Below are 22,414 nucleotides of genomic sequence, written 5' to 3' on the forward strand. Positions count from 1 at the left end.
AAGTCAGCAGGGCCAGAAGTTGGGGAAAAAAGCTAGACACCAAGCAGGGGACCTTGAGGACAAACAGGAACCTCTGAAGAGAAACTACACCCACAAGGACAAACTTACTTCTGTGTGTCCCTTGCCACCTCCAACCTCGATGACCTAAGTGACCTACAGAAGTAGCTGGTGTCCTTTGCTGTGGAGCTGCACAGTGCTGGCCCAGGACCAGAGAAGCTGGGGGAGGAAATCCAGCAGAAGGAGGAGCCTGTGCTCCAGTGGGGCCTCGGGCCAACACCCTGCGCCAGAAGCCAGACCTGCTGTGTGCTGCTGGGCCCTCCCGGCCTTCAGAGCCCCAGCCTCACAGGTCTCTTGCCCTTCTCTGGTGGCCGCCCACAAGCAGACCATGCAGTCCGAGAAGTTCCACTTAGCTATGCTGCCACGTGACCAAATGCCGGTAGGACAGAGGTGCCTGAGGTGGGAGCTCTGCAGCCTGGTGAGAGCCCTGGGGGCCAGGGTTCAGCCTGTGTGGACAGCTGGAGGGACGGACTGATTCCATGTGTTGTCCCAGACCCAGAGTCAATATCTAGGGGAAGGTGCCTGGGAATCTCTGACTAACCAGGACCTCAGGCGACTCCTGTGACTCAGCACATTTCTCAAACTCCTGGGAGGAGCTTGGGCCAAAGGAAGCTTTAAAGTTTTAATTCACTTATTTATCATGTTCATTAAGATTGGGAGGGTAGCTGGCTTTACAAACAGAGGGGAAAAGACTGAGAGTAGGGCAGACATGGCAGGAGACAGGAGGGCATGTGGGGAGGAGGACTGGTGTCTCTTGTTAAAATGAAAGAAACCAAGGGGAGAGAGAGGGAAGCACTGATAGCAGAGGGAGGAGGTGGAGGCCACTTCTGCAGGACCACCTCCAGCAAAATGGGGCAGAATGGAGGCCCAGGTCAGGTGTGGAGCTGGATCCAGACCAGAGGGGCCCTCTGGAGTCATCCAGAGAAGGTGAAGATGCATCAGTGGGGAGCTGGGCTGGGCGGCTGGGAGAGCAGGTGGACCTGCAGGGGTTCTCGAATTCCACCAGGGGCAGGAACCGCTTCCAGAATCTTTTAAATATCAAAAACTTATTAAGCATCCTGAATGTTGGGTCTTAGTAGAGTAACAGGACATTGATTTCGTAGTCTTAACTTACACATCTCATTTTCTAACTAAGAACGTAATTTTGCAAGGCGTGGTGGTGCACATCTCTAATCCCAGCCACATGGGGAGGCTGAGGCAGGAAGATCTCAAGTTCAAAGCCAGCCTCAGCAACTTAATGAGGTCCTGAGCAATTTAGTCTCAATATAAAAAAATAAAAAGCACTGAGATATGACTCTGTGGTTAAGCACCAAACCAAACCAAACCAAACCAAAAACAAACAAAAAGAACTAATTTCTATATTCTTTATTCTCCAACATCTGCTAAATAAAAAAGAATAGACAATTGGAGATCTTTGTCATCTTGACAGGGTTGATGAATTTACCCTTGTTGGGTTTCATGTTTGGGTTTAGGAGCTTATTATTATTATTTTATTAGTTGTTGATGGACCTTTATTTTTATTTATATGTGGTGCTGAGAATTGAACCCAGTGCCTCACACATGCTAGGCAAGCACTCTACCATTGGGCTACAACCCCAGTCCCAGTTTAGGAGCTTATTAAGTCTCTTTGGCTATGGTTAGGAGTGGGAGATGGAATCAGATCTCACTGCCTCAGGACCTGGAGACCCCAGGTGTCTGGAATGGGGTAGCTGTGTACCAGGGGGATGCTATCAGAAGTCAACAGGAGGATGCCAGTCAACACAGCGTGGTGCCTGGTGTTTAGCCAGTCCTAAATGGTTATTTCCTTGGTGTCAGATTATGTGAGGGTGACCAGTGAGATTTGAGAAATAGTTGAGTGTGGACCAGGTTGAAAGGGCATCCATTTGGGTCTAGTGAAGGTTTCCTGGTGGATCTGGTTTCTTTTATCTGACCTTCCAATACCCAGCCCTGTCCTTGGGCAGGTTTGCATCTGAATACACCCATCCCTCTCTCTGTTCCTTATTTGGCCCTGGTTTCTGTCCCTTTGTTTCTAGCAGGGGCAGAAGCTCTCCCCAGCAGAGCTCCTCTCCCCTGCCTGGGCCTCTGCCTTCTCCCCGTGCTTCGCTTCCTCTCCTACTCCTGTTCAGGCCTGTTCCATGTTTAGACTTTCCACAGCATGGCAGCCCTGCGTCAGGAGCTCAAGGCGGAGAGCAGAAACCTGAGCAGGGGATCCAGGAGGTCTGAGGGCCTGGAGGACATGATGGCCTGGGGAAGGGGTGGACCTCCTGGCCACTGTGCAGCTGCTGGGTGCCCAACGCTGCGTTGCTCTCTTTGACAGGCAAACCAAAGGGACAACAGAGGAGGAGGTGGAGAGGGGTGAGAGGTGACTGTGTGAGCTTGTCTGCTTCCCAAAGTCAGTGCCGATTCCTGGCTGCTCACAGGTATGGAGCCACCTGGAAATCCCCACCCGACTCACCTGGACGATGAGGAGGACAGCGTTTGATTAGTCTGGAATGAATTTGGATTTGCTGGTTTGTCTTAGTGATGAGTCTTTTATTGTTTTCTTTCTTGTGGAGGACAGGGCGGCTGTGAGGAATACTTTATGCACAGTAAAGCTGTCTACCCTCTGTGTTGAATTGAAGAAGAAAAACGGAGAAACCTAGCCTTGTTCCCTTCTCCCAGAGGCCGGGGACATCCATGTGTGTAGTGCTTTTGATTAGATCTGCTGTTTGCCCATGGCAGTCATCCATAAAAACACTCCTTTCCTATATACATCCTTCACCCTCTGCACACGAAGTCCTCCGCTCTCCCTCCCTCTCTTTCTCTCTCTTTTTCATCAAAGCCAAACAGAGTGGTGGTTTTCTTCAGTAAAACCCCTCTTCTTTTTGGCTCCATGCCTGGCTCTTCCCAAGGTGCTTGGAAAGAAAGGAAAAATTCAGAATCGCTTCCTTTTGTTCTTGACTGATTCATGGGTGGAGGGAGGAAAGGATGGCTTTCAGTTTGAAACACAGTGCGATGTTCAAGCAGCTTTAACAAATGGTGCCCACTAATCCGCTTCGGTGGGTTGTCCACCAGTTGTGAGCTCTTCCCTCCCCTTTTCTTTTCCTCTCCGTTGCTGAAAGCCCATCAGCCAGCACGATGCTCGGCACACAGTGGGCTTCTGGTAATAGGAGAAAACAGAATGTGGTGTGTGCTCAGTCCCACGTGGCACATGCGCACCTTCACAGGAAGCTAAGAGCTTGTCAAGATCCACGTAAATTAAAAACAATATTTGCACCAGTGTCTCTACTTCCAGAGCTTCATTTCATGGCGTGCCGTGGCATAGATCAGTCTTAACTTTCTCAACCCAACGAGAGTTAAGTAGGAGCAGAAAAATCAAACCAAGGCTCTCTTAATTATAGCATTGGTTTGAAAGCAATTATTGACCTGTGGGATCTCATTATTTGTCTTTCTGTCCATCCATATAGCCATGTGTCTAAGATGGTCAAGAGGTCAACAAAGGAATTCAGCTGGAAATATGGTTCCTCTAAAGTCACTGATAAGAATCGGAATTGGCGTGAATCTCTGTGGCTGGGTCCATTTCCAGGACCAAATAAAAGCAAGCCAGCAGTCCTGGGAGGAACACCCTTCAGCATAATGGTTTTGCTAACATCATCATGTGAATGGATTTACTTTTACAAGTATATTTTGCAAAACCAAGAAAAGAAAAGAAAGGGGGGGGGGAGCTAAGAAAGGAGAGTCTTACACATTTCCTAAAAGGAAAATTCATTCTCTTTTCCCCACCAGTGCTGACTAGCTGCCTTAAAGGAGAAGCCTGTTAAAAGAACATATTTGTGTGTGGAGCAAGGTCATGCACTTATTGGTTTTCTGCTGCACAGCATAAATATACCAGACAAGGAGAATCCGTTTGCTTTTACTGCAGCCTGTACTGTGCTCAAAGGCTGCGGCACATATATATTTTTACTCTGGCCATGCCAAAGTGCAGAGGAGCCCAGTCAGAGGTTTCCGAATCAGAGGAGGCGAGCCAAGGTTTGTTGGAAGAAATAAACATGTTACCTGGAAGCACACTCCAGTCTTTCCATCTTTACGTCGGGAATGTGGTTTAGAAGTGGGTGGGACCAGCCTGCCGGGTCCAAGTCTCTTGAAGCTGGTAACAGGCAGATGACTTCCCAAAACGTTCTCGAATTCTCCCTTCTCTTTGGCACTCATCTGTCCAACTGTTGCAGCCTGACTAATATTATTAATCCCCACGCTGTTCCTCCTTCCTTGACCAAAGTGGCAACACTTCACTTATTCAGCATGGTCCAGAATGAACCGTTCTGCATAACTGCATTTTCCAGCCGGCCGAATTTCACTTTGCTGAGCACCAGAATGTGCTTTGTTTTTGTCATTTTGAATAGCAATCCTCCTAAAATGTTTTAAATGTTTACATTCTTGAAGATCTTGCCCAAACACGATGTAACTTCATCTCAGTGATTGGGGGGCGTTTTCCATACACCATCTGTGCTGTAAACAGGGCCGCCCTCGCAGGCCACGGCATGACTGGGGCTGCCTGGCTGTGCTGAATGGCTTCAGGGGCTGCTTGTTCTGAGTCAGGGCTCAGCCTCAACTTCTGTATCTGTAGGGAGGTGGTAGTGCCTGCTTTATCAGCTGCCCTTAGAAGCAAGTGAAGCTGCGTGCATGGTGCGTGGCACGTAGAAGTGTTCAGTGTGTCTTAGCTCTTCTTTTTTGTTTTGAGACAGAGTCTTGCTGTGTTGCCCAGGCTGGTCTCAAACTCTTGGGCACAAGCAGTTCTCTAGCCTGGGCCTCCTGAGAAGCTGAGACTACAGGTGCACATCTCCACACCCAGCTCCATGTCCTTTAAGTGAGGGATGACATTAAATTTAATCACATGACCAAAATGCAAAAGTGACATTGGTATACATGCATAGAATACTGTAAAGACTGGTATGGCTGTTCTCTAGAGCACAGTTTGATATGGTTTATTCATTTCTTGTCAGTGTCCTTCTGGCTGATCAGAGAAGGGTGCAAAGCCCTAGAAGCACCATATTGGGTCAGCTTGTCTCTTCTCCTTTCTTCCCTTGAAACTTGCCCCCAGTGCTTGTCCACTGTCTCCTGCTAGCTCAGGAGGATCTATCTTTAGTTCCTCAGGAAATTTTCCTTTCACTTTTGATCCAACTTGCACCTGACTCATTTTTATACTAGGCGTTCCTTCAGCCCCATGTGCTCAATGTGTTCTGTGACCATTTCTGTTGATGGACAGGGAGCTTAGGTGTGAATGGGGACTGTGGACTTGTCAAGGCATCTAAATGCCCATTCAGACCAGCTTCCTTTGACATGTTAGTCTGGGGTGCATAGAAAGGAAGAGATGATGATAGACTGGCAATTCTAACGTGCACAGAGGGGGAGCAAGTGTGGGGAACGCACTGGCTCCAGAGACAGGCTTCCTCCATCCACACGTGGAGACTGTCCCAGAGAAGGGATAGTTGGTGGTACTGAGGATGAGTTGGTGGACAGGGCCCTGAAGGGGTTGCACCTCCACCTGGTGGGGAGCACTGCCCATCCCTGGACTTCCCGCAGCACCCTTCTCTCCTGCCCCACCTCCCTGGCACTCTTGGAGGTTTCTGCCTCCTTCCTTTCACCATGGTCCGTTCCTTGATCCGGAGCCATTTCCTAGACTGCCAATTCAGCTTGACGTGTTACTGGTTAAAACTCACCGTCCAGAAGTGAAGCTCGGCCTTTTCCCGTTCAACTGGACGCTAGAGCTAGCCATCCCCGGAGCCTCTTTACATACCATCCGCTCTGCCAATGCAGATGTCCATCTCTGTGTTTCCAACATGCTTTTCCCCACCCCAGGGGTCTTCCTGCGGATTTATTTTTCCTTTACTGGAAGATATCCCTTGGCCTTTGGTGGACCAGAGGTGGTGATGAACAGGATCCCAGGGTGGAATTCTCCTGCACCTCTCCTGTTCATGTCTCTCAGGGAAGTGGCCTTTCTGAGTTGGATCACTGTTGCTTTGCAACAGGAAAATAACTGTAAGAACAACGATTTCAACTTAATAAAAGGGATATACTAGCTTACATAGTAAATATGTATTGAAAAGTATCTCATTAAAGTGGTATAAATAAAACCACATTGAAGAGAGCCAGGCTGGCTGTTCCCAGACTTGTTCAGATGGCGATGTACCTGGAAGTCCTGATGTTCTTTCTGGTACAATCCCCTGAAAAAGAGACATCTTCAGCCTCATCATGCAAGCCAGGATGATTTTTCCAGAAGAACATGTGACTATGCCCTGTAAGTACCAGGTAAAATTACAAGCATAAGCTCCTCAAAAAAGATCCAGTTCAAATGTGACAAGATGGGATCTGAGTGTTTTCTATAATAATTGTTAGCACGTGTTTATTTTCTCTGTTGTCAACTCTCCTTCAAGAGCAGATAAGTGGGGCAGCCACCAGATGTTTGAGAAAAATAAATGGGAAATGAGATTGAAATGGTTAAAACTAGATTCAAAGTGTGTTCCTACGCACTGGGAATTCTGCCATCATTATTATTATTTTCAGTTTTAGTGGTCAAATACTTTCACTTTCTAAGCAGTGCGGTATGGCATCTGGTTCTGCATGTTTCTGCTCTATGAGGACTCACTGCAAAGAATCTTTTTGTAAACTGAAGAATAAATTTTATAATGCAAAGCTCAACCTCTGTTTTCTTTTTGTTCCATAAGTTTGACAATACACGTTTGTATGTGTGCAAACGCGTGTGTGTACATTCATGCCTTCTTCCTCCTGGATTCACAATATCAAAGAGGTTAGGTCCTTAGGAAGTAAACCGTAACCCTTAAGATAGAGTTCAATTTATTTGGTTAGTAGAATACTAATGGAAGAGATATTTTATAATATAGTACAAAGTGTGTCCCAGAAAACTACCAACTACCCAAATTAGCTTCAGCTGAGGATGCTTTCAAAAAAAAAAAAAAAAAAAAGTAGATCCCCAGAGCATACTTAAGGCCTGCTGAATTGGAATCTCTGGGCTGGGGCCCAGGAAGAGGCTCTTTAAACAGTAGTTCACATGATTCTTATATATACACCCAAGCTTGGGAGCTACTGGTGTAGTATTGGAGAACACAGTCACTGAAGTCAGATTTGCCTCTGCCACTTATTTGGCTTGTGGAAAATTACTTAAGCCTTGTTTTCCTCTTCTGAGAAGTAAGAAGAGTAGGCAAGCTACCTTATAAGACTCTTGGGAGGATGGGATGACATAATGTATGCAAATCATGTTTGCAGAGCGACTGGCTCAAAACAAGTCCTTGTGGTAGATACAGTTGTTTATAACTTAGTCTGTTTTCTGTGCTGTGATAGAATTCCAGACTGAATTAGAAAAGAAACTTATTCCTCATTGTTCTGGAGCCTGGGAAGTCCATATAAAGGCACTGGCATCTGGAGAGGACTCTCTTGCTGCGTTGGAATGTGGCAGAGGGCACGCATGGTGAGGGAGCTTGCAAGCTCATGTCTCTTCTTCTTCTCATAGAGCATCATGGGGCCTCACCTTCCATCCTGACTCTGATGACCTAACCCATCTCCAGACACATCTGAACATGGGGATCAAGTTTCTGATGTGAACTTTTGGGGGACACTGAAATCATAGCAGTAATCTAGACTATAATTCTCGGTGATACTGATTCAACTCAGATGTCTCTCAAGTCTACAGATGTTTTGGTGGTAGCGAGTAACTTAAACTGGTGTACCCTTTAGAGTGACATTACCTGTGTATGTACACATCCAGTCCATGGCAGGGTGCACCCGGAAGGATTGATTCAACTGGACCTTGTGCAGTAGTCCACAGTGGCTGCCTGTGTGCAGGGAGTCTCGTCAGAATGGGAGTCCTGGAGTGTCCATGGTGACTAGACCAGCTGTTTGGTTCAGCTGCCACAGTGGAGGATCACACTGGCAAAGGATTGCCATGTGCTTGTTCTTGGGATCTTTGACTCCGTAGACAGAAAGTTTCAATGACAGGGACCAGCAAAGTGAGAAGAGGTGAAATATTTGGGGTAAGTAGCTGACAGCTGAAGATGGTAGACGCTGATGGTTTACCTCCCTCCCCCTACCCTTCCCCCTAACTCTCTACATCCCTGCCCCCCTTTAAAAACAAGACGCATTTTTTTTTTGTTTACAGGAAACAATAAAAAATTTCCCTCTTAAAATCTTTCCTGAGTACTTTTTGTATATATTTGTTGCTTTAGTCTTGTAAAAGGGGTCATGTATTTACTGTCTTTCTGAAAGAGAAATTTGTCCTTGATGCTAAATATTATATTCATCTTGCAGAACAGGCTAAATGCTTGCCACAGCTACCACCTCTTCTTCCTTGATGTGATTTTTACATTTACTTCCCCTCAAAAACCACACCATCTTCTGCCACTTCCCATAAAGCAGTCAGGCTGGTAACTATATTTTGATACTACTTACCAACCACCAGATAGAAGTCCTGACAAGGATTCCTGAAAATAGAAAGAGAATAGCAAGCACTGTCTTTTTACCATTGCACCAGTTGTCTCCAAACTTATTTTGATTCTATGCTCTATTAAAAAGAATACCATGAGCACACAATATTATATATGCGTGCATCTTTATATAGTCTATGTGTAAATGTACTTATGTTTAATTTTATTGTATGTATCATGAAATGTACATCAAATCTAAACTACATGAGAACATGAAATAAATCATATTTTAACCATAATTTATTTTATCTTATTTCAATGGCTGTGATAGTAAATTTGATGTCTCAACTTGGCTGAGACATGGGTTGCCCAGATATCCAGTAAAACATTAATTCTGAGTGTGTCTTTTCTGGATAAGATTCACATTTGGATTGGTAGACTGAGGAAAGCAGATTTCCCTCCCTAAAGTGGATGGGCCTCAGTCAATTCACTGGAGGCCTGAATAGAACACAGTGTGGGGTTGAGGGAGGATGTGTAGTCTACGCCTGACCGCTTGAGCTGGGTCTTGGTCTTTTTGCCTGAGACTGGGTCTTACACCATCTGGGCTCCTGGTTCTCAGGCCTTTGGTCATGGACTGTATTATGTCACAGATTCCCTGGGTCTGCAATTACAGATGAAGATGGCGAGACTGCTCAGCCTCAAATCATGTGTCCCAATTCCCTAAAATAAATCTCTCCATTTCTCCATATACTCATATATATGTATGTATATGTATTTATGTCTGGATGCTGAATACTACAATTATAAATCATTTCACTCTCATTAAAATATCTCAAAATCTTAGATACTGTTGGAATAAAGTTCATTGGCCTTTGAAGAGTCTCATTGTATTTGGATCTGATATCAATGATGAGATTCTAGATTTTGAGTTGAGGCTGTGAGACTTTGGGACATGTGAGAGGGAGTGAGCATATTTTGCCTGTAGGAGGGATGTGAACCATTAAGGGTCAAAGGGTGGACTGTGATGGCCAGTTCAAGATGGCCTCCAGTGATCCTTGCCTTTTGGCATTTAGGCTTGTTTAGTCCCCTCCCACACTTCATCAGGAGGGGTTTTTGTGACCAGTAGAATATGGTGGAAGTGATGGTGTGTGACTTTTGAGATATGACTTTGCCCCTTTTGCCTTGCTTTCTTAGTCTGGTGGATGGATGCCAGCTTCCATGTTGTGAGGAGACTCAAGCAGCCTAACTGCAGGTCTACATGGTGAAGAACTGAGACCTCTTTCATGGGATCAGCTTGCCAGCCAATTGAGTGAGCTATCTCAGAGGTGGCTCCATCCCTACTGAAGCCTTCAGATGTCTTTAGGCCTGGCCAACATCTGACTGCAACTTCATGTGAGACCCTAAGCCAGAATCACTCTGAGAAGCTGCAGCCAAATTTCTGATCATTAGCAACTGTATGAGAATCTAAATATTTGTTACCTTTTGAAGTCATTGGGTTGTAGGGTGACTTGTTATACAGCAATAGATAGCTAATAAAAATATGAATATTTTTGTGGGTTGCTTTTCAGATAGAGTTTTTCCTTTTCTTTCTTTTTCTTTTTTTTTTTTTTTTTGACTTTTGTGTGACTAACAAGAGCTCCTGGTAGGATTCAGGAAAGTATTGGTTCTTTTACTTCTGTATAATTTATCTGTGTTTGCGTTCTTGGTATTGTCTTCCATCCTTGTGGAAATTTTTTAAGCTGCTTCTCTGAATTGCAAACTGTAATGCATCATGAAGCACTGAAAGTGAATGAATGACTGAGGACCCACTGCCTTTTGGGCACCCTTTCCTCCCTTAAAGTTCTTCCATACCACTGTGATCTAACCTCTGACACCAGATTGAGTGGAGACACCAATGTCAATTGTATATTAAATATTAACAGATTAATTTCTTCCTGGCTTTTGTTTTGGGAAAATACAAAACATAAAAACAGTCCTAACATTTTTTGCACACCCCACTCTAGGACTCATCTTGGATGCAGTGGGCTTTGGAAACTGCTGTTTTAGAACAGGGTTTGGCACCCATCTGCCTGTTTTTCTGAGTGACATGCTGTTAGAATACTGCAGTGCTCCCTCCGTGTTGTCAATGGCTGCTTTGTGTTTATAAAGACACAGGGTTGGGCACCTGCAACAGAGGTGTTATGACCTTCAAAGCCTCCATCAGAATAGTCTCCCATATCCATCATTTGGTTTTCCAGGGTTTCAGTTATTAAAGCTCAGCATTGTCTGAAAATATTAAATGGGAAATTCTAGAAATAAACAATGCATAAGTATTAAGTTGCATGCCATTCTGAGTAGCATGATGAAATTTTGTGCTACCCAGCTCCATCTAGCCCCGTCCAACCCTTTGTTTAACCTATCCACGCTGTATTTGCTCCCTGTTTTAATCACTTAGTAGCCATTTGGGTATCAGATCAAGTGTTGTGGTATGGCAGTGTTTGTATTCAAGGGACCCTTATTTAACTTAATATTGGTTCCAAAGTGCAAGAATAGTGACTCTGGCAGCTTGGATATGCCAAAGAGAAGCCTGGAAAGTGCTTCCTTTAAATGAAAAGGTGATCCATGGTAAGAAAGAAAATTCTATCTGTAAAATTGTGAAGAAGTAAAAAGAAATCCATACTAATTTTGATGTTGTACCTCAAACTGCAAAAGTTATAGCCACTGTGTAAATTCATAGTTAAGTTGGAAAAGGCACTATATTTTGGGTGGAAAACATGGATAGATAATGTGTCCTGAGGGACAGCAGTGTGTTGTTCCAAAAAGCCTTGAGCCCATATGTTGACTTCAGCAAGGGATCCCTAAAATGGGTGACTCTAAGCCATTCATTGCCAGGAAGGGATGGTTGCATGAACTCAGGAGAAGTTTTGGTCTGAAAATATAAAAATTACTGGAGAAGCTGCATGTGCTGGTGAACAAGCTACTGCTGGCAGATTTGAAATTGACTAAGGAGAGGGATGCTATCCAAAGCAAGTCTCTGTTGTGACGAAACTGGTCTTTTCTGGAAGAAGATACCCAGTAGAACCACCATTCTTGAAAGTGCAAGGGAGCCAGCAGCACATAAAATGTGGGAGGGCAGATTACCTCTTGTGCTGTGTGGCAGTGCCCAGGCATAGAGTACAGAAAGAAGAATCCATTTTCTCTCAAAACCAAAATAAAAAATGATCTGCCTGTATTCTGGCAACATCATCAGAAAGCATGGGTGACAGCCATCTTGGTTATGGAATGGTTCCACCAGTGTTCATCCCAGAAATGAAAAAACATTTGGAAACAAAAGGATTGGAATTTGAAATCCTATTAATAATAATGCCCCTATTATTATATTATTTTCTGCTATGAAAATGTTACCTCATCATTGTCAAGGCCATATTCACTTGTCTGGTATTTGATCACATTTGATTGGTAATGGATGCAGGCCTTAATCTGGACCTAATGCAGTGCTGGAAATCATTCCCTATTGCTGACTCAATAACATTTATCATAGCTGCAATGGATGAATTAAAACCAGAAGCTGTAAATGTTGGCTGGAAACACTAATGGAATGAAGTTGTGGATGATTTTAAAGAATTCCCAGAGATTGGGGCTGGGGCTCTAGCTCCATGGCAGAGCGCTTGCCTAGCATGTGTGAAGCACTGGGTTTGATCCCTAGCACCACATGAAAATAAACAAATAAAACAAAGGCATGCTGTCCATCTACAACTACAAAAAAAAAAAAAAAAGAATTCCCAGGGATTGAGGGAGAAGTTAGGAAAGATCATTCATGCAGCAAGGCAAGTTGGTGGAGAAGGATTTACCAATATGCTTGGTGAAAAAAAATGGAAATACATGTTGAAGGTCATTGAGAAATGCTCACAAATGAGGAATTGTAAGAACATGTAGAATCTCCTACAGAGGAAGAGGATGAAGACAAGAAACTGAAGCAGAACCAGAAATATGGACATTACCAAAATTTACCAAAGTGTTTCAAATTGCACAGGCATCAAATGGTGAGCTTATGGAATACAATCCTTGGGTGAAACACAACATTAAAGTCACCTACATGATCATGGAAGGATCACAACCTGTGCAGCCAACCTTGATAGGTGAAAAAGAAAGAGACTACAACTTCCAATTGCAATGTTCTTCTGAAGGATTCTTCAAAAAATTCTTCAACTATAGAGGATTCCCATGCATTGAATTGTCTGCTTCTGACATCCAGTCACAAATATTGCCATGGCTTGGTGATCCAGGATTACCTGAGGCAGAGGATCCTCCTTCCAAGTTGTCAGAAGGTCAGTAGGAGCCTAACATTGTGTCACTGTGTCAGTGTCACTGGCCTGGCTTCACCTCATCATGTAGCCATTATATCATCTGCATAATCACAGGAAGGAGGGTAAGCACAGTACATTAAGATATTTTGAGAGAGAAAGAGAACATATTCAAATAATTTTATTACAGTATGTTATAATTGTTCTATTTTATTAGTAGTTGTTGATTTCTTACTGTGTCTGCTTCATAAACTAACTTTATCATATTTATTTATAGGAAAAAACATAATATATGTAGCTTGGTACTATCCAAGATTTCAAGTATTCACGGCGGTCTTGGAAGATACTCCCCACAGATAAGGTGGGTCTACTGTGTTTACCATCTGGCCCTTCACAGAGAAAGGTTGCCATCTTTGGTTTAGAAAATGGATGAAGTTTGAGAGGTCCCAAATGCTTAGCATCAATTCATTTTTTCCATTCAAACAGAGGCAGGCAATTTGAAGTATAAAAGTCACCTATGGACTTCTGAGAGAGTGTTCTTCTGTGTCTGCTCCTGGCAGTGTAATTCTGGCTGAGGTTCAGGACATGGGGCTTTGATTCTTTTAAAGAGTCTGTATCCTAGGATCTAGTTACTTGAACTTTAAGAGAACTGATAGTGAGTAGAAAAAAACAAACTCTATTTCTCCTATTATCTTCTCGCAACATGATCTGCACAACATTTCTGACCCCAAATGTACACAGGTTTTCCCCTTCCACCAAGCAAACGATCAGCTCTCCAGCAAATACCAGCTGGGTGTCCTTTAATGCAGTTCAAATCTGATACCGTCTACCTTGAGACAGCATTAGATGCTACAGTTTGCGGACTCAGTATCACAAGACTGTCCCCCACTTCCCTTGAAAATCTCATTAATAGAGTGTCATCTATACTTCTGACTAGTGGGCTATAGATTGAGGTTTCCATGACCCCCTCCTTGGGCTTAATTAATTGCTAGGAGAGCTCCCTGAACTCAGGGAAACTGGTTGATTAGAAAGGATACCATAAAGCATACAGAGGAACAGCCAGAGGGAAGAGATGTAGAGGGCGAGCCACATGAGAGGGCACGTGGAGCGTCTATGCCCTCTCCAGTAGGCCACCAGCAACCTCCACACGCTTGGCTACCCAGATGCTTTCCAAACCCAGTCTTTTTGGATTTTTGTGCAAGTGTCATCATATAGGCATAATTGATTACATCATTGGTTGTCAGTGATCAACTTAATCTTTAGCCCTTCTCCCATCCATGAAGTGTAGGGGTTGGGACTGAAAAGTTCCAACCCCCTAAATCATGCCTTAGTCTTTCTTGAGACCAGTTCCCATCCTGAAGGCTGATAGGGGCTGCCAGCCACCAGTCATCTAGTTAGAATATAAAAAACACACTCTGGAGACTCTGAGGATTTTAGTAGCTTTCATGCCAGGAATTAGGGAAATACATCTATTTTACAATATCACAGTGATCTGGTAATGAAAATAACTGGGTACAGCTCTGCTGTGGCATCTTGTGCACTGTGGTTGAAGGGGACATCACTAGCCTTTCTTTCTACCTATGTCCATCGTAAACAGTAGTCCAAAGAGTTTTCTCTTCTTGTTTCTCAAAGCCGTTGTCTGTGATTCTCCTCTTTGGTTGAATGTCACCTCCTCATGCAAGCTCAGCTAAATGCACCTGTATAGAGTCTTTTCTGAATGCTAGTCTTAAGGGGCCTACTCCATTACTCTCTTATTGTTCTGTATTATTATTTTTTCTTCAGATACTAACTACTATTTATTGCTTATTTTATTTATGTCTATGGTCTGCTAGTTAATAAACTACTAGAACCAGAAATGGGATGACCTTATCTGCCTTATTCATATTCATATCTTCAGGGATAAAAAAAAGGTGTTTGACCCAAAGAGTGAATATCTGAGAATGAATAAGAGGATGACTGATGGATTTTGTATCTTGCTGTGGAATGGATCTTTGGTCATGGTTCAGAAATCATGGGCAAAGGAAGTGAAGATATTTGTGTCTTATGTAAATGCTCACCAGAAGGTGACCTCAGCAGAGGAGGACTTTAATAATCAAGTAGATAGGATTATTGGAAAAGGTTTGGGGCTGAATAAAGCATATTGTTCCCCACCCTCTTCTTCCAGATTCATTAGCCATGTCCATTAGACCAGTGTTTAACCCATCTAGTGATTTAAAAAAATTGTAATGACAGTATATCTTATTTCTGGAATTCCTATTAGTTCACCTTTTATTTTTTAATGCTACATTTTGCTTCCCACTCAATTTTCTACTTTTTCATTATGGTGTATAGACCATCTTTTATATTTTGGGTAGGAACATTTTCTATTGTCCATATTTCCTGGAGAACAGATTTTTCCCTCTGCCATTTCTGCTGATTTTTCCATGATGACTTGTTTCCTGATAGTGTCTGTCATCTTTAAATATGTAAGCTTATTTTTGAGTGTGGGCTCATCTTTGAATGTGAGCTCATCTTTGAGTGTGAGCTCATTTTTGGCAGGGATTGTGTCCTGCAGTGACACAGGTTCCTGACTGTGCTCTTGTCTAGATAGTCTTGGTTTTTTTTAACCTTCTGGGTCCTAATGGGTTTCAATGGTTCTGAACCATTTTAAAAAATTAAATACATATAACATAATTTGCCATCTTAACAATTTTTAAGTGTTGAATATATTCACATTGTTGTGCATCTAATTTTTAGAACTTTTTTTATCTTAGAAAACTGAAACTTTATGTCCATAAACAACAACTCCCATGTCCTCCTCTCCACAGCTCCTGGCACCAAGATTCTACTTTCTGTTTCTGTGAATTTGACTTCTTTAGGTCCCCCATGTAATGAAATCATACAGTATTTGTCTTTTTCTGACTGGTCTAGTTCACTTAGCTTAAGACTAAATAATATTTCTTGTATGTTTATACCACATTTTATGTATCTCTTTCTCTACCAGTGGACATGTGGGTTTCTTTCACCTTTTGGCTTTTGTGAATAATGTTATTATGAACGTGGATGTCCAGATATCTTTTGGAGACCCTGCCTTCAATTGTTCTGTTTACTTTTTTTTTTCTTTCTTCTGTGCTGGGGATCAAACCCAGGGCCTTGTGCCCGCCATGCCAGGCAAGTGCTCTACCACTGAGCGACACCCACATCTCCCATTCTTTTGGATAAATGCCCGTGAGTACGTGCTGTACATGTTTGCATTGATTTTTCAGCTGAGATTCTCAGTATGTAGGTAATACACGTGTGAACACTGTATCAGGTGTATAGCAGGCATGCAGCTCCGACTTCCTGTGGATGTCTTTTTCTACCCACTGCCCTAAGCTGATGGTAAGCTTCTTTGCTGATACTCTAAACCAATGTGCTGAGCTTCTAAATTCAGTGTCTCAGTCCAGGCAAAGCTTCATGACTCCACGTTTTATACAGGAGCTTAGTTTCAGCTCCGTGCCTTGCATGGGCCCAGGTCTTCGTCTCCTTTTCCTGTGTAGGTGTTAAACTGGAGGCCCAGACCTGTTAGGCCATATCTGTTTGCAACACCTCTGTCATCTGTTTGGCTTCAGTTCCCATTCACCTCTTTCTTGATTTCTTACATCAGGGGATTTCCTTTTATTGATTCTGAGTATGAATTTTAAAAACAGGTTTATCTGACATTTTTAGGTGTTTGATGTGTGTGTGGGTACGTGTGTGCCATCCTGCAGGTCTGCTCAGCCTGTGGTGCCAATACATATTTATTTGTTCACTCAATATTTTTGAGCATTTATGGCAGACACCATGATAAACCTAAAAGGACTAAATAGTAAATCTTCTGAACTCCTGCAAGTAGGGATGATATTTAATCAAAATGCCCCCAATGGCAAGATATAGATGTTGCTGTGCAGTAGGGGGCAGTGGAATCTATTTTTAGCTTTGACCCTAAGTAGAAAGGTTCTCTTGTCAAAACTGCAGAATCAGCCCTTACTCAGATTAGAAGACCTCCTTTCATTGTTGTTCAGATTAGTATTTTATTTGGATAAAAGTTTCAACCCCCTCCAGAACACAGAATTATATTATATGGCATTTCTTGTTTGTTGTATATAAAATTGCCTAAATTAACTGCACAGTGCCATTGTGGAAAGTCCAGATGCAGGGCACAGAGACTGGCAGAGCAGAACTCTAAGCAGAGGTCACAGAGCATACCTGTAATCGCTTGCCCTAGAAGAGAGGGAAGTCATCCTGTGGCAATAAGTACAGTCGTCCCTTGGCGTCTGTAGGGGTTGCTTTCAGGACCTGAAAATACCAAAATCCAGGGATGCTCAAATCTCTTACATAAAATGTCAAAGTATTTGCATATAACCTAACACATCCTCCTCTATACTTTAAATCATCTCTAGATCATTTATAGTAGCCAAGGATGTAAATGCTGTGTAAATTATTGTTATTCTGTATTGTTCAGGGAACAGTAACATGAGAAAAAAACCTATACATGTTCAGTTACAGACACAATATTTTCCCCAAATATTTTAAGTCTGTGGTTGGCTGAATCCACAGAGGCAGAACCCATGAACACAGAGGGCTGACCGTGATAACAGGCAGGCATTTTTGCAGTAGGTAGCTTAGGCTGCAGTGGTAATTTTGACCAATAAGTTTATACATGTGGCATGTGCACCAGCAAAGTCCAAGGATTCTCTGCAAACAGGAATAAGGACAATGAGACAGGCAATATCTACTCTGTACAACTTGACACAGAGAAGGAACTCATTGGACATGTAGAAGAGGATTAGCAAAATTTGGAAAATGCAAGAGAAAAGGGCATATGAACCAGACCAGATGTGTCCTTTCATTATTGTTAATATTATTATTATTTTTTGGTTAAAACTTTTCAACTTCTCCTACCCTGAAATGATAAGCAGTATATAGCAACACATACCAGAATTATATTAGATAGCATTTCTTGTTTATTATATATAAAATTGCCTAAATTAATCATAGAGTAAAATATACATGCTACTCATTTTATTTTTACTTTATTTGCCCACAATTTATGTTTTGTGTTCTTTATATCTTTCTGAATTAAAAAGCACTTCCAGATACCATTGTAGGCAGATTCTTGAACTCCAACGGTCCTACCTGACTTTGTAGGCAAAATATGAATGCTTGCTCATAGTGTACCAAAGCAGAGAGAAGCCATTCCTTCTAATGTTGATAAACAAGCCTACTTCATTAGTTACATTATAATCACACACAAACAGCTCAGTGAGCTGGGTGTTGTGTTTGCCCCCTTTGTCTTATAAAAAATATTTTAAAATTTGTTCTAATTAGTTATACATGTCAGTAGAATGCGTTTTGACACTTCATACATAAATGGAGTATAATTTCTCTTTCTTCTGGTTGTACATGATATAGAATCATACCAGTTGTGCAGTGTATGCACATAGGGTAATAATGTCAGATTCATTCTACTATCCTTCCTACCCCTATACCCTTGTCCTCCCTTTGCTCCCCTCTATCTAATCCAAAGTAACTCTATTATTCCCTAGCCCCACCCACTTCTTGTGAATCAGCATTTGCATATCAGAGAAAACAATTGGCCTTTGGTTTTGGGGGCTTGGCCTATTTCACTTAGCATGATATTCTCCAGCTCCATCCATTTGCTGGCCAAAGCCATAATCTCATTCTTCTTTAAAGCTGAGTAATATTCCATTTGTATATATACCACTTTTTCTTTTTCCATTTATCTGCTGAAGGGTACCTAGGTTGGCTCCACAGTTTAGCTATTGTGAGTTGAGCTGCTATAAATATTGATGTGGCTGTGTTACTATACTCTTTGCCCCCTTTGTATCAAGTGACAAAACTGAAATTTATATTAAATAATTTGCCCAACATCATACAGCCAGTAAATGGAGAAAGGGAATTGGTGATAGAAGACCTAGGTGGATGCTGTTTTCTGTTTTTGTTTTGTTTTCAATCATGAGTATGGAATTTTTTCAAATGCGTTTCTCCTTTGATTGATGTGATCCTGTGACTTTTCTGTTCTTGTTCATAGGGTGGTTTACACTGATAGATTTTTGAATATTGAATGAGACCTGCATCCCCATTGGTCAGGTATGTATGTTTTTATGTTTTTGCATCTCTAATATGAAGAATATTGGTCTTCAGTTTTCTTTTTTCTTAAACTGTCTTTTTGTATTTTCTTGTGCTGTTTTGGGGATTGGGTAGCACTAGTTTCACAAAATAAATTGGGAATTGTTCCCTCCTTCTTTTTCTGGAAGAGTTAACATAAAATTAGTATTAATTCTTCTTTCAGTGTTTGGTACAATTCTCAGTGAAACCATCTGGGCTTAGAGATTTTTTTTGGTTGGTGAAAGGAAAGTGAGAAAGCAGGGGACAGATGAGAGATGAGGGACGGAGGCCAGGCAGAGATTCAAAGCTGACAAATAAAGGCCCTCTCTCTGTAGGAGAGAGAGGCCCCGAGATGTCCTGTGCTCAGCTTTTGTGGGGTAGGGGTAGAGCTGGAGCTGTGGCACTATGGGGTAGGCTTGCGTCATGGCACCGTGGGGCTTTCCAGAGCAAAGGGGTCTGTCCTTCTGGGATTGGCTTAGGTTATGGTACCATGGGGTAGGTCACTAATGGGGACAGGAGAGTTCGGGTAAGAGGAAGTACAGGAAAGCAAAACTTATCTCCTAAGATGGTGGCTAACATTGAAGATGGCTGTTCGGATGTTAAATCAAGACCCTATAGTTGGGACTTTAAAAATTATGCACTGGATTTTCTGAATAGTTATGTGATTATTCAAATTACCATTTAATACTGGGAGTGTTGTGATAGGTGGGGTTTCCGAGGAAGTGGCCCATTTTGTCTGGGTGGTCACACTGGTGCAGGTAGGGTTGTGGTCCCTTGTCACTCTTGTGAGGGTTTCTGCTTTCTCATCTGCGTGTCATTGGCTGGAGGAAGATGTCCCATGTCCTGACTACTTCTTCCATCTTCTCTGCCACGACCCTGACGGGGTGTTGGCACATCTCAGAGCCCGGCAAGGTGAGGTCCAGGCTCTCCTGCCACTTGGGGCAGGGTGGGGCCAGGTTCCTGTGGCGTGGGGCTGGAGGACAGCAGGTATTGTCTAAATGTTTTCCATCTAGCTCAGTGGGCTTTTGGTTAAAGAGGGAAGGCCTCTCTGGGCCATTTTTGTGTGTATCTGTTGGCATTTCAGGGCTGCCAGCTTCCTCAGGGGCAGGTCTGTGATATACAGGACAAAAGAAACCCGGAAGCCGGAGGAAAGCCCGGCGCAGTGGTTCCTCAAGAGTCCCAAGGTTTCTGCTCAGCCCGCTTCCTTCTTTCCAGCCTCCAGTCTTCTCCCACTCTCGCTATAGGCACACAGGTCCCCATGTCCTGCGCTTCAGGCTGTAGTTCGTGAGGGAAACAGGGAAAGCACACCTGCTCTACCTTCCTGGTGGGTGGTATTTTAAAAGATTACACTTGTGCTATGTTGCTCTGATTTTTAAAATACCATATGCTCAGTAAGATTCTGATGATACAAAAAGGAGAAAAAGGAAAGTAATAGAAGGCGGGTAGGATCGCGAAGTATAGAGAGGGGAGAAAACAGCATGGGTGGGGGGTCACAGAGCTTTTCATTTTTTTACAACTTTAGACCCTTTCTGTCTACACTTTTCTTTGTAACTAAGAGAATAGAGACAGATTTTCCTTTAAGGAAACCTGATCTATGCAGCGTTGAATTTACAAAATGAATAGATCAGGATGCAATTCTGAGTTTTCTCTAAGTCACACAAAACTTCTCAGGGACTCAAGTGTTATATAAAGTCAGCTTGGAATAATTTTACTTAATAACCACTTTGGGATTCCTGGCCTAAATATCATTCACATCCATAAATACAACAAACTTTCACTTAGAAAGTGTTCTGCTATCACAGATTATGTTGCATGTGATTCTTGTTCAAATTAGTCCTCACATGAAGGCCCTGCTATTTGAGTTGACCAGAGCAACCGGAGGCAGATATCATTCCTGCATCCTGACGCCAACATCATAACAGGGCTCTACTGAATTAGTGGAAACATTTTCCATGAGATTCTTGCGCTGGTGTAAACTGCAGTCAGGCGTTGATGTTTTCACATTAGCATCCCCAGGCCAAGTATTACTCTAATGGTGTTCTCATGTCACACAGCACTGGGGTCTAAATGAGTTTTCCTAACAGAGGCCTGCTTCAAAGGTGGCCCAGCCATTTCATACCATTTCTTCCGTGCCTCCGCTTCAGCGTACATTTCCCTATCTCGTTTCATCTTCCTGCAAGAAATAACTACAACCCGCAACATGAATCACCCATTTTAACTATGTTGTAAATTGGTTATTTAAAAACTAGAGACGGTGTTTTTGATAGTCAAACTGAAATTGGGGGAAGGGCAGAGAGTCCAGTCCTCAAAGGACAAAAATCTACACTGATCTTAAAAAGCAAAACACAGCACAGAGTTTCTTGACTGTTTTTCCACAAAAGCAAGCCATTGTATTTCCATTCCTGGCCATGTCAGCAGTGACGGGCCCCCGCACCCCCACCATTTTTTTCAAGCATTGATTGTTGACTTCCCCTGACACCCCATCACAATCCATTAGCACTGAGAACTGACAAGCCCAGCTGCAACAGCAAAATGGCAAGTTTGAAAGAAAATATCGAAAGCACAGGCAAAGCTGGGCTATTAGGACCCAAGCAAGGCCTGAGCGCGGCAACTCCCTCTCCCCACCCCCTGGACGTCATTGCCAAGGTCAGCAAAGTCAGTACATTTTCTTTAATCCAGACTCCAAGGCCTTGAGGAAATTGTAAGGAGTAGTGCTTTATTTTTACTTTCATTTTCGGAGGAATCGGTTGAGGAATATGAAAACAGAATTGGCTAAAGTGCTTTTGCTGAGAATGCTAATACACGTTATGCCTCTTTTCAATCCAGAGCATCTCAGACATCAGGAGCTCAGCTGTGCTGGGCTCCTAGGGACGCGCTTCTTTAGTTATGAGCCCTTTCCTCCTTCCCTTCTGCAGCGTTCCCTGGTGGGAGAGTCACAGTACCGGCAGCAGTGAGCGTTGTCACTGTACGGTTGCTGGCCCAGGGGACGGGAGTGACAGCGCCAGCTTTCCAGAAGCCCGTGTTTGTGGAGATAGGAGATCCAGCGAGGGCAGCCGGCTTGTCAGAACCTAGAGTCAGGCCCAAGTTGAGTCTCAACTTAGTGAGAAAGCTGGGTGTAAGTTTGGCACAGTCAGAGCCTGGGAGATGGGCAACTGGGCACCTAGTGGCTGTCGTCCATTTTGGTGAAAGATCTAACTGCAAGTGGCCCAAGTGTCCTGAATAGATAAGAATAAAGGGCGAATGAGAAGCCAGGATTGAGAAGTTCCCGTATCCCCACCCCTGTGGTGGAGAGGGTGCGGTGAGAACGTGCCCTGGTGACAACTGTGGCCTCCTCAGGATGCCCAGCCTTGGGCGCTGTTGTCACTGGGTGGTGGTAAGACAGCTGTAGGCCGGGAAACAGGCGTGGGTGCCATAGTGAGTTTTATGGCCCACTCTGCCTTCCAGCCTGTGGGTGCTGGGGCTGCCCTCTCACCTCCAACCTTGTTTTGTGTCTTACGAAGCTTCCTACTGTTTCTTGCTGGTCCAAACCCC

At 43.3% G+C, this 22,414-nt stretch overlaps 1 long non-coding RNA gene across 1 annotated transcript in view; it reads left to right on the plus strand.

Moving 5' to 3' along the window:
* The first annotated feature begins 305 nt into the window (after positions 1–305).
* LOC113186399 (uncharacterized) overlaps positions 306–22,414 on the plus strand; it is an 89,791-nt gene continuing 67,682 nt past the window's right edge. The window contains exons 1-2 of the long non-coding RNA XR_003301284.2: positions 306–475; positions 18,807–18,865. This is a non-coding gene — a long non-coding RNA (uncharacterized LOC113186399). The remainder of the gene's footprint in view (positions 476–18,806; positions 18,866–22,414) is intronic.

This window comes from Urocitellus parryii, chromosome 8, assembly GCF_045843805.1.
Source record: "Urocitellus parryii isolate mUroPar1 chromosome 8, mUroPar1.hap1, whole genome shotgun sequence".
Lineage (NCBI taxonomy): Eukaryota > Metazoa > Chordata > Mammalia > Rodentia > Sciuridae > Urocitellus > Urocitellus parryii.